Here is a 13,892-nt window from a genome sequence, read left to right as displayed (position 1 = left end):
TATATATTTGAGGTATCTTCATATATTAGTGTTTTATTTCTTTTTTAAAATAAATGTATGATGTTCATTAATATTGGATATAAAAGAGTCTTTAAAATTCATTTATTGGTGGCCATACAGGTGTTTACGTTAGGTTTTGCCCATTGCAGTATGGTAAATAAACCAGTTGTAAACACATAAATAAGGTGGCTTTAATTTCTGTAGACGAGGTTTCACAACATGGGTTGAATGGGTCAAAGCAACTGTGAGTTTGCAAACTTTTATAAATATTACCGAATTACTTTTAAAAAATGATTATTTATTTTAGAGACAGAGAGAGAGCGCGGGGCAGAGGGGAACAGAGGGACAGAGACCGTCCTGAAGCAGGCCCCTGTTGAGTGCAGAGTCCAAAGGAGGGCTCCATCCCAGGATCCTGAGATCATGATCTGAGCGGAAATCGAGAGTTAGCTGTTTAACTGGCTGAGCCACCTGGGCGCCCCCCAAATTACTTTTTTTAAATGTAATTCAGATTAGCTTTGAATACCCATTGTGCCCCACTGACTGGATTGAGTGCTAAGAAGACAATAAAGAGATGGGCTTTTTTTTTTTTTTTTTTGAGTGAAAATCTGTTCCATGTATGAGTTGAGAAGAGCAGTTCTTTACTGAAAGGATCATAAGGCTCTATTCTGGGACCTATACAAGTTATAGACCATATTTAGCTTTCATCAGGTTATCTTAGAGCATATTCACCTATGATGCCTGGGTGCCTCAGTTGGTTAAGCGGCTGCCTTTGGTTCAGGTCATGATCCCACGGTCCTGGGATTGAGCCTTACATTGGGCTCCCTGCTCAGCGGGGAGTCTGTTTCTCCCTCTCACTCTGCCTGCTGCTCCCTTTGTTTGTGCTCTCTATCTCTCTCTGTCAAATAAATAAATTAATTAAATATTTGCTTTTTTTAAAAAAGAATATTCACCTAGTGTGTGACTGGAAAGCAGCATGGGATTGTTTTTGAAGATCATTTATTTGTTTAACAATATTTGTTGAATGACTTCTATATATCAGAAACTGTACTAGGTCCTGAGAGCACGAAGTTTAGCAAGACAGTCTCATAAGAGAGGTAACTACTAAACAAATAGCCACACACTGAAAACACAATTAGAGTTGTGATAACTGTTAAATAGGAAAAGCACAAGATACCCTGGGATCATCACAGGAAGGCTTTATCTGATTTGGAGTGGCTGTGGGGGAGAGCTGTGGCATTGGGAATGACTTTCTCAGGAACCTCCCTGAGAAAGTGACATTGAAACTGAGCCTCAAGGACAGGTAGGAGTTATCCCGGCTCAGCTCCAGCATGAGGGGGTAGAGTCATCCATGTGGAAAGAAGGATGTGTGTGATGGTCTGGATGGGAAGGAACTTAATGTCATTCCAGGGAAGGGAGGAGAGTGTACAGCGAGGGAGGAATGAGATGATGATATGAAAAGGGAGGCATCAACTAGACCAAGTAAAATCTTGTCGGTATAAGAACTCTGAACTCACCTGCCAATGATAGGTGGCCAGTGAGTTAAGCAAAGCAGCAACACAGACATGTCTGTAGTTTTAAAATGTCTTTCTGGATTATTATCAATGAAAGAGGTTCAAGAGTGGAAACATGCAGGAGAAGACAATTGCTACAGCCCAAGTGAGAGTGATGTGCTTGGGCTGGGGTGACAGCAGTGAAGGTGAGCAGTGTGGATGATCCTACCCATACTTAAGAAATCAAATTGACATCACTTCATAAGGGATTGTATGGGGGGGAGGGTAGGAGAGAGAGGAGTGAAATTTGAACCCATATTTCTGGTCAGAGCAGAAAGTGCATGGGGTTTCCATTTGTTGAGAGAGGGAACACTGGAAAGGAAGAATTTGGGGGGAGAAATCCAATTTTGGATGAGTAAATTTTGGGATGTCTGTGTGAAATCAAAGTCAAGTCGATTGCTGGGATATAAAGTCAGGCTCAGAATGGAGGTTCTGAATTAGGGGAACAGGGCTACAGGGCAACATCTAGAGAGGGAAAAATTCAGGGAGGGTCTTCTTAAAATGGAGAGACTCTATAATGTTTAAGTTACATGGAAATAATCCAAAAAAGCAGGGGAGGTGCTGAATCAGTGTGTCTCCCACCTGGTGCTGAGATGATTCTACTGGAGGAAGAGAAAGATACAAATGGACAAAATGTTGCATAGATCCCAGAGGGAGAAAGACAGAGCTGTGAAGTTGTGGGGGTTCCAGGGACGAAAGAGCTAATAGTAGGAGGCTGGGGGAAGAGTATCAGGAATAAAGGAAGTGGATCTGGAAAGAAGCTTCAGGATGGTACCTCTAAGCCTTAAATGAATGAATGCTCCAGGAAGGATTTATGAACTCTGCCAAAAGATGGACTAAATTCTTACTGCTGTCTAGTGGCTCAAGCATATAATTGCTTTAATCTCAGGGCTGAAATCTCAGGGAGCTAAACCTGTTCGTGGTTCACCAATATAATTTCTGGTGATCAGAGAAAGTAATAGAAGCAATCACATCAGTCCTGGGGTCAAAGAATGTGGGCAAATGACAAATGCAGTGGCAAGTTTCATGTCCTTAATAGGTGTAGATGTACCTTTTTTATCAGGTTTGGGAGCAGAAAGGCTGAAGGTCATATTTATTCTTCCCCTTTTCCCACCTCCTTTCTTTTGCCCTCCCCCATCATGACCAGCCCCATCCTCACCTCTATCACTACCCCCTTCACCACCACCATCACCATCAACATAATCATTATCTCGTGTCCCACACATTATACATTCACAATAGTGGGTTATGTCTTCAATCTCACTTGAATATCCATTCATAAAATCAAAACCATTCATTGGGTACCTAACATGTGTCCGTTGCTGTGTGGGATGTTAGGCAAAACTTCTAGGAGATTACTTGAGTGACCAAGCAAATAAATGAACCCTTAACAACACTGTGTGGTGAGTGTTAGAACTGTGGTTAGCACTTGTGCTGTGAGACTTCACTGGATAAGACTCTTAGGACTAGGAGTCCAGGAAGACTTCCTGGAGGAGAGGATTGTGGTTATAGTTTGTAAAGACTGACAAGAGTTAGTTATATGGCAAAAACAAGAAAGAAAACTCTACACCTAGAGAAAAGCTGGTCTGAAAAGCATGGTAGATTTTAAGATCTTGAGTGGAATTGTATAACAGCTGCATAGAAGACTTGAAGAATGACAGAAAATAAATTCAGACTGCGAATGACTTTATGAGCTAAGCAAAGGCGTTTGAACTCAGTGTTGAAAGGTATTGGAAAGTCACTGAAGGATGTTCCATAGGGAAAAGACAAAAATCAAACTTGCATTTTAAAAATAGCTAGTATTTATTGGACATTTACTACATATCTGGCTAAGCCCCTTATGTGGTTGAGCTCAATTTATTCTTCACAATAACATTTAACAGAGGGGGTGAGAATACTAAATAATTTGTCCAAGTATTCAAGATTATTTTGTGGCTGTGTGGGATGAGAACACATGTTTCTTGGATGTCTGCATTCGTGCTTTTGGACCATCAGTTGCTTTATTGTATCTTACATAATGGAACCAAAGGAAGTGAAAACACTCTCAAGTTGGGCTTATGTGTCCCAGGCATTTCTCCTATGGCTGTACCCTGAGCTGTTATCCCAGTGTACATCCCAGGCTGGAGCACCCTCCTGGAGGGGGCCACAGTGGCTAGCGCTGTAGTGCCAGAGCAGGTCATTAGCAGAGATTGTGGGCAGAATGGTTAAGAGCAAATACAGTTTTTATTTATTTTTTTTTTTGAGACTTTATTTATTTGACAGAGAGAGACACAGTGAGAGAGGGAACACAAGCATGGGGAGTGGGAGAGGGAGAAGCAGGCTTCCCGCTGAGCAGGGAGTCTGAAGTGGGGCTCAATCCCAGGACCCTGAGATCATGACCTGAGCTGAAGGCAGACGCTTAACGATTGAGCCACCCAGGTGCCCTCAAATACTGTTCTTGCAGGAGAGACAAGACCTGAGATCATCACGTGGTCCTCGTGCAACTCTCCTGACACTCCATGTGAACAATATGGGCACAAGAAATAGTTGCTTTGGGGTTCTAGACAAAGACAATTCTTTTCAGAAACCTCACATCTCCCTTAATTTTTGGCTTTTCCACCAGGCCTTAAGAGGGGAAAGCAGGCATTCGTTGCACACAAAAATTCTTTCAATCTCTGTTGTTACTGTTCCCCAGTATGACTTCCTTCTTTTGCCAACATTTTAGCCTTTGCGAATAAACTTTGTAGACTTGTGATATTCGGCAATTTATAGACTATCAAGTCAATGTTTCAAAATAAAAAATACCAAACTTGGTTTCTGTATTAGGGCTTCTAGATGGGCTATTTCTCTGTTTTTCTGATTATCATCCAGAAACAGGAGCTGACCATCACTGGTGCCATTATGACAACATCCCAGCAGTAGGCCAGAACTCCTTCTAGGTTGTGATGGTCAAAAACAGTGGAAATATCAAGAGTAGGGCCCAGACACTTCCATCTTAGTAACTGCAACCTTTTTTTCTTGCTCTATTTCTTTGTTTCATTTAGAAATAAACTATTCAGGGACCATATTTTATTGCAGTTTTGTTTAGAACAGTGGTTCTCGACTCCTTTCTGCCCGTGGACGCCGCCGAGTAAGCATCGTTAAAGTCTCCCCTCCCACCGCCGTCATGTCTAAGTCAGAGTCTCCTAAAGAGCCTGAACAGCTGCGGAAGCTCTTCATCGGAGGTCTGAGCTTTGAAACAACCGATGAGAGTCTGAGGAGCCATTTTGAGCAATGGGGAACACTTACGGACTGTGTGGTAATGAGAGACCCAAACACCAAGCGCTCCAGAGGCTTTGGGTTTGTCACATATGCCACTGTGGAGGAGGTGGATGCAGCCATGAATGCAAGGCCACACAAAGTGGATGGAAGAGTTGTGGAACCAAAGAGGGCTGTCTCAAGAGAAGATTCTCAAAGACCTGGTGCCCACTTAACTGTGAAAAAGATTTTTGTTGGTGGCATTAAAGAAGACACTGAAGAACATCATCTAAGAGATTATTTCGAACAGTATGGGAAAATCGAAGTGATTGAGATCATGACTGACCGAGGCAGTGGCAAAAAGAGGGGTTTTGCTTTTGTAACATTTGATGACCATGATTCTGTAGACAAGATTGTCATTCAAAAATACCATACTGTGAATGGCCACAACTGTGAAGTAAGGAAAGCGCTCTCTAAGCAAGAGATGGCTAGTGCTTCATCCAGCCAAAGAGGTCGAAGTGGTTCTGGAAACTTTGGTGGTGGTCGTGGAGGTGGTTTTGGTGGGAATGACAACTTTGGTCGCGGAGGAAACTTCAGTGGTCGAGGTGGCTTTGGTGGCAGTCGAGGTGGTGGTGGATATGGTGGCAGTGGGGATGGCTATAACGGATTTGGTAATGATGGAAGCAACTTTGGAGGTGGCGGAAGCTATAATGATTTTGGCAATTACAACAATCAATCCTCAAATTTTGGACCCATGAAAGGAGGCAATTTTGGAGGCAGAAGCTCTGGCCCTTATGGTGGTGGAGGCCAGTACTTCGCCAAACCACGAAACCAAGGTGGCTATGGTGGTTCCAGCAGCAGCAGCAGCTACGGCAGTGGCAGAAGGTTTTAATTACTGCCAGGAAACAAAGCTTAGCAGGAGAGGAGAGCCAGAGAAGTGACAGGGAAGCTACAGGTTACAACAGATTTGTGAACTCAGCCAAGCACAGTGGTGGCAGGGCCTAGCTGCTACAAAGAAGACATGTTTTAGACAATACTCATGTGTATGGGCAAAAAAAACTCGAGGACTGTATTTGTGACTAATTGTATAACAGGTTATTTTAGTTTCTGTTCTGTGGAAAGTGTAAAGCATTCCAACAAAGGGTTTTAATGTAGATTTTTTTTTTGCACCCATGCTGTTGATTGCTAAATGTAATAGTCTGATCATGACGCTGAATAAATGTGTCTTTTTAAAAAAAAAAAAAAAAAAAGAACAGTGGTTCTCAAACTTAGTTTGGGGACTCCTGACAGATGCTGAGACCCTTTTAGGAGTTCTGTGAGATAAAAATTACTTTAAAGATATTATTTGCTTTTATCTCTCATTCTCTCAGAAATGTACAGTAGAGTTTGCCAGAAACTACATGATACATCATATCACAACAGACTGAGAATTCAGCTATTTCCTATTAAGCCAGACATCAAAGAGATTTGCAAAATTGCAAAAACAATGCCCCTCTTCTAAATGCTTTTTGAAAATATAATTATTTTCCATCAAAATATGTCATTTCTGTTCATGTGGAATGGGTCACTATTGTTATTTTTAAAGGAGTTAAGTAAATATTTTAAAAATGTCTTTGTTTTCATTTCTAATATAGTAAACATCAATTACTATAATCTGTATGAATAAAAGCTCTTTGAGGTTCTCTATAAATTGTCAGAGGATAAAAAAGTCCTGAGACTACAAAGTTTGAGAATGGTAGTCCTAAGAATTCACTGTAGACAATTTCTCAACGATTTCAGAGGAGGCTGTATCTCTTGATTTACTTGGCATCACCCTTATGCTAAAGGAAAACAAAAGGCAGCAGAAATACACATGCTTACAACTTCCTGGTTTCCCTGTGTCAAATATGGCTCCCTGTACAGCTGATCTGTTTCCTTGGTAACTAAACTGTACCTGCCATGTGCGGTCTACTAACAACCTCCCTTGGCTAGCTGGATTCCACAGGGTGATGGCTGTCTGGGAATAATTAGGGAACTTGGTAAGGAAGTTTCCTCAAGCAGGAAATTGGTTCCTGTGGAACTTGTTAAACATTAACTCTACAGAGAAATCATGAAAACATTTACTGAAATCAGTAATAGTGTTCAGGTCCTCTGGGAACACTTACCAAGGGCGAACAGTGTCAGGAACCAGGGATATGAGTTTATTCTTAAAGGTTTAGGTGTCAGTTTTAAGCTGTGATGAGGGAGCAATTAGGTTAAAATGACTCCTGCGTTTCTAATGAAGCCACACTTTGAAGCCTCTTCCCAGAGTTAAAACCCTGGTCTAGAGTAGCGGTGTGCAATGTAATTAAAGTCTACTTAAATCCAGATGTTCCCGTTCACTGAGCCCCTTCTGCCACCGCTGACAAGTCAGACTCACAAACGCTTGATGCTGGAGAAGTTGGCCAAACTTCAGACAGCCTTAGTCAATCATGAATTTCCAACACCTTGGCCAATCTCAACTCCAAGGAGAAAGCAACAGAGTTTCCCTTAGCTAACTCTTCCAGGCTTTCAAACTTGTCTAACACAAGCACATGAATCTAAGGTAAAAACAAAACAAATCTACAAGCAAAACACGGCTCTATATTCCCAAAAACAAAAACAGAAAAACAACCCCTGAGAATACAACACAAGTAAAAAAAAAAAAAAAAAAAGACAAAGAGCAGAGTGTAGAGACCCCCACCTCGGGGACACTCCCTGAAGGAGTCCGTTCTGGGGCTGCAGACTGTGAACCCCCACTCTGCACCCCAGCCATGGTAGTGCTGTCATCTCCTGTCACTGGGTGTCATTCAAATGCGTTATTGATGGGCCCGAAATGGAAGTTTCAGGAGCACTTGAAAGATCAGCAAATCACATTGAAAAGCATGTGAGCAAACAGGGAGAACATTTTGACATGAAGATTTTACAACAATAGAAGAAGAAAAATAAAGAAGGATGAAAATATAATAAGTCACACTTTGGAGTGCCTGCTAGAAGCCGGGCCTGTGCGGAGTGCTCTTGAGACCTCTGTTAATGCTCTTAATGATCCTGTGGCTCGGGCCCTACTGTGACCCTCCTTTTACACAGGAGGACACCTAGCTGTGGACAGCTTACAGACACTGTCCAAGGATAAGGAGCAAAATTGGAAATAGTGGGTCCTTTCCTCTAATCCCAAGTTCTGAGTTTTTGACCACCACCTATACTCATCAGGTCTCACTGACTTCTTTATTCAACTACTATGTACTCAGGCATCCCTGTGTCAGACTCTAAAATATGGAGCCAAGATACAGTGTTCCTGCCCATGTGGAGCTCTTGGTAAATCACAAAAGACGTAAATCAAATAATCACACAAATGAGCACATCGTTCCAAGTCAAGATGTGCTTGAAGGAATATATAATGCAAACCAATGACCACACACACACACGCACGTGTGCACATGCACACACACACGCACTCATGCACACACATGCACATGTGCACGTGCACACACACACGCACACACGCACACACACACATACACTTCTCCTTGCTGAAGAGGTCAAGAAAGACATCTAAGAAAGTGATATTTGCATTAATATCTGAAGTTTAAATAGGAAATCACAAGAAAATCTGTGGAGAGCAGGAGTTAGGAAGAGTGTTGTGAGCAGAAACAACAAAGGCTCTGCAGAGCAGGCCGCCCATCCCAAGAAAAGAGCCCAAGGAAGTCGAGTGTGGGATTCATGACTAGAGAGGTAGTGGGAGCCAGGCATGTAGGAACCTACTGGTGTGTTAAAGAAGCTACTGAAAAAATTCTGTTGCTTTGCTTTGATTTTGAGTTTGGTTTGGTTTGAAATTTTTTGGGCTGTTTTTCTCCTGTGAGAAATAGTTCATGTATGGAGTACAGAAAAGACTGTAAAGGCTGTTCATGGAACCACTACTAAATTAAGTGAAGCATTATCATTAGAGGATGCTTTGGCTAATATGACCTCAGCTTTAATTGAAGTCTCTTGGATACCCCAATGACACTGAAAAATTTTAAGCCAAGGGCAGGCATGAACAGACCACGTTTTGAAAATGTCTTTGGGAAGTTGTGGAATAGAGAGTGAATTAAAAGGGAATCAGCGTGGATGCAGACATTCCCATCAGCTGACTGATGAGGCTGTCCCAGTGAGTGGGGTGCTGGCAGAAGGGACAGGGATGACAGACTGGGGAGGAATTAGGATAATACTGGCATGACTGAGACTGAGGGACTGGTGAAGAGGAATAAGGTGCTGGGATGGAGCTGAAGAGAGCTCCTGAAATGCTCTCTGATGAAATAAAGTGATATTTCTAGGAGGAGAGGTATCGGTTCTTAATGATGATCTCCAGAATTAAGAAAAAAAAACAACAACCGAATTAAAATAGACACAGAACAAATAACGTGATTGTTGAAAGCATACAGTTAGATTATGCATATTTTCAACTTTTCTAGATAATGGTTAACTGTATCCCAAAGTGGTTGTACTAATTTGTGTCCCAGTGTAAACTGGTGAGTTACATTTTTGAACGAGTTAAATTCTTAAAACTTTCAACTTGGGTTTTAGATTGACCCCAACATCTCTATCTACCATATCCTTCTCCTTCAGTAAGATTAAAACCTTAGTATGATCTTGTCTCCTTCCTCCCCAAACCCCCTCCCTCACCCTGAATTATTATCTGCCATGTTGAGATTGCTTGCAGCACTGGTTACTTGGGTTGAGTTCTATGGCTTACTTGTTTCTTAGCATTTTGGTGTGTGTGTGTGAGAGAGAGAGGCAGGGGGAGAGAGGGAAGGAGAGAGAGATCTTCCTTTAGTCAGGTATACCTGGAGTATATCTTTGAGTAGTCCTTTCAGGAAGATTCTGAGAACAATAAACTTTCTGAGTTCTTTTATGTTTGAAAATGCTCTATTCTTTATCTCCACTATGTGCTATTTGGATGCAGAGTTTTAGGTACAAAAGCAGCTTTCCTCAGATTTTTTTTTGAACATACTACTCGGCTGTGTTCTTGAAACAAATGTGTTGCTGAAGAGCAATGTGGATTTTTTTTTCTTTTAGTTCTTCAGAGTGAAATTATATTTTCTCTCAAGAAAAATTTGTAGCATTCGCCTTTATTCTTGCTACTCTGGACTTTATCATGAGATCTGCATTTGAACCTCCATCCATCATGCTTACTATTCAGGGAGACTTTGTGACCTAAAGACTCTGTGTTTCTTCAGCTGTATGGGGTTTTCTTAAAGTTTGACTGTTTCACCTCCTCCATTGTCTTCATTTGCTTTTCCTTGGAACGCCTCTCAATAAGGCCTTGGGTTTTTGGATATATCTTTCATATATCAACTTTTCTCATATGTTTTCCAAATCTTTTCCTTTAAAAAAAATGTTTATTTAAGTAACCTCTGCATCGAAGTGGGGCTCGAATTCACAACCCCAGGATCAAGAGCTGCCCACTCTGCTGACAGAGCCAGGCAGACACTCCCCCAAATCTTGTCTCCCTGTATTGCTTTTGGGAGCAAATAACTTGACTTACTTTTCTAGCCCACCCATCCCTCCCTTGACATTACTCACTTCTATAGCCAGCCCATTCTCTTTCTTATCTAATAAGTTTTCTAATATTTTTTCAATGGTTATAATTTAAAGTATTTCTCATTTAGTGGAAGCATGATTTTGTAAAACATGTATGATTATATTAATTCAAATAATTTTTCCCATCTTTTTTGTTTTGTGATGTTGTTAGGTATTATCTCTTCTGTTTATAAAATTGGGTTCCTCTTTTTCAAAGTAAAAGCTTTCCTCCAGTGCTTCACGTTTCTTGATTTTCATCTCACCTTGGGACTGAAAATTCTAATTTATTTATCTAGGGATATGGTCTCTGATGAACTTCCCTTCATCTGTTTGGAGGAACAGAACATGCTACTGCGTGGAGTTGGGCCAATGGTTTTAAAATTTGTTTTGATTGTTAGTATATCCATCCATCATGGTTTTCTCACCCCACCTGGAAAACTATCCTGAGTCTCTTTTCCCCCTACCCACTTAACTGCTTTTGTTTCACAGAAAATGAGATTCTGGCCTACTGTTCAGCAGAAGCAGAGGAAAAGGCATTGACCAACCACTGGTAATTCCTTATTAACCATTCTGATAATTAGCTCTAATGTCTCCTCCTCTTGCTTGTATGTATTGATTCTGAGTTTAGAGTTCCCTTGAAGAAACCCCAACGCTTCTGCTTCTGGTTCTTTCTTGGGGTGCTTCCTATACTTTTCTCTTCCAACTTAGATAATAATATCTGAAAAACATGATAATTTTGGTCATTTTGTTTCTTTCTTTCAGCATTTTCTTCCTTATTATCTCCCCTTCCCCTCACCTTGGTATGTTGCATGGTCCAGGACTTCTAGAAGAGAGCTTCCAACTAGCTGACCATAAATAGAGAGGTGCTGGGATGGCCAGAGTCGTAATGCCTATTGTGTCCAGGAACAAATAAAATCCTTTTTTAAAAAAAAAAAAACAGCGTTATGACCTTAATATTATCATTTCCAAATATTCTATGATGTGAGAAAGATTAGAAACTACTGCTCTAGAACAGTATGGACAATAACCCCCTTCATTTATATTTCTTAAATTATATGTTACAAAATGGTACATAGCATCATATTGAATCTAGCAAAGTATTTTTACCCCTGTGGTGATATATTTTTCCCCATTCAGATTTTGTATTTTCTTCTCTCTTTTCCTACATCTCCTTCTTTTCTCCCTCTTCTTCTTCTTCTTCTTCTTCTTCTTTTAACTTCTTTAGACAGACTCGCCCAGGAGGTGCCAATTATTGGTCATTTCAAAGAAGTATTTTTTCCCCCTTTAAATCAAGTATACTGATTTTCTGTAGTTTATCTAATTTGTACCTTTATATCAGTTTATTCTTTTTTTACATTAGCAATAATATTTTTATATTTTTCTAGCACTTTGAGTAAATGTTTCATTTTATAAATCACACTCTTTTCTAAATAGTGTTAAGGCTAAAAATTATCTTCAGTTTACCGCTTTGGACAAATAGTGATACACATTGCTTTCTTCAGAGGATAATGACTCATTTTTAGTTATGCCATAAAATGGAAAATATTTTTTAAAATTCAAGTCATTTATTTATTTTTTTAATAAAGATTTTTATTTATTTATTTGACAGAGAGAGCTCACAAGTAGGCAGAGAGGCAGGCAGAGAGAGACGGGGAAGCAGGCTCCCCGCTGAGCAGGCAGCCCGATGTGGGGCTCGATCCCAGGACCCCGGGACCATGACCTGAGCAGAAGGCAGAGGCTCAACCCACTGAGCCACCCAGGCGCCCCAAAATTCAAGTCATTTATAAGAGGGGTATTTAAACCCTTTTTTTCCCGGTTTTCTATTACCAATTTTCAGCCTTAATTTGTTTTGGTGAAACACGGCACCCTCTACGATTTCTATCTTTTGAAATTTATTGAGATCATATTTGTAGTCTCATATGTGATCAATTTATGTAAGCGTGTCATTGGCATTTGAAAAGCATATGTATTCCTGTTGGAATCTCATGTTAAACACACACATTCATACACATGTGTTAGTATGTACATCTTGTTTTCCCCCTATCAGTTCACTTGATCGTTTGCCTGCTGCCCCCTGCTGGTCGGGCAGGAGCTCAGCTGCCTTTTTGAGGCTTGGTGTGGATGTCGACCACCTCATGGTCCTAGCTGCCTGCAGGGCCTCATCTAGGGTCACCGTTATTGTAGAGAGAACTTGATTGCTGCTAGAACCTGGATAGTTTGGGCAATTCAAGACAAAAATAGAGTCTGGTGGAGAGATTCAAGTAATGTTCACTAAATTTGCTAAAATTAGTATTTTATAGGTCATGGGACATTAGGAAGAAGAAAGAATCAATAATGATACGTGATTTATGGCTATTAGGGAATCAGGAAGCCTACATAGTTCTTGTTTTAGTTGATTATCTTGGACTTCACAGGAAAACAATGATAACTGGGTGTGCGTCTCTTCAGTATTGAGAGACTTACAAGTCTGATGGTGGCTGAATCATCAGAGACTTTTCTTGGTCCTGAGAAGTAAGAAAAACCCAGCTGAGATCTGGGTTGTAATGTCTAGCCCCTTCTGACTCCCAGTGCTTCCAATAAGTGGGCATTAGTGAGAATTAGAACACTAGTTGAGTGCTATCCAGATAGAGCCAGAGCCCAATGGTTCACTTCCTCTGAGGTCAGTTGAAGACGATAGGATTAGGGAGATAGATCGCTTCCAGCAAGGATCATTCTGATTAGAAAGAATAACTTATCAAACCAACTCCGAGGAGATTGCAGTTCCTATATTGGAGGGGGTCATGGAGAGGACACAACCACCAGTTGACCTAAGAGTAGGATTCCAGGCAATCAGAGGCTCCTTGCCCCCTTTCTTGTCCTTACAGTGTGACTTCTGCCCACAGTTCCCACAATAACAACCAGTTTCAAGGACATGGTCTTGAAAGAGTAAGGTGTTGTTGAGACCATCTGGGATGGCATATGTAACAAAACCCAGTTAAGGCCCTATGAAAACTTTAAGATTCTGGTGGGTGGGTGCAGACATCTACTCATTGTGCAGCTGCCAAAAACAAGCCTTGAATGTAAGTTCCCATGCTTACTAAACCTTCCACCTACCAATGTAGAGTGGTCTGCTTCTCTTTTTAGGTCTTTCTACATGTACAGGAGCCAATTTGCAAACCAAGACTGTATCTTGTCTATTCTCAATACCTCTGGTCCATCCACTCCCTAAGGGATTGCACAAAGAGAAGACACATTCATGGGGATTTGGAAGTGAATTTAATGAAGGTAGTATTTACCAAGGTATAGGCAGGCTTAAGGGGACCCCTGAGGGATGGTGAAACACCCTGAAACTAGTAAAAGCATTATACCTCTAGGCAGGAAATGGAAAAAAGGAATGAGAGCTACCAGAGATGAATGAAGGCTGGAGCTAAGGGCTGACCAGAGGGTTGCCTAACAGAAGAGCTAGTTGTAATGGGAATAGACACAACCAGATCCATGGTGCCAGGGCAGAGACAGAGTCTGAGAACACATATCCTGACCTCCTTGTCCCCCATCCTCTAATCTTCTGCTGGTGCCTTAGATGGGCTGGAT

Source organism: Lontra canadensis, unplaced genomic scaffold, assembly GCF_010015895.1.
Source record: "Lontra canadensis isolate GAN:19392208 unplaced genomic scaffold, GSC_riverotter_1.0 scaffold7, whole genome shotgun sequence".
NCBI lineage: Eukaryota > Metazoa > Chordata > Mammalia > Carnivora > Mustelidae > Lontra > Lontra canadensis.
This window is presented reverse-complemented; position numbering follows the sequence as displayed.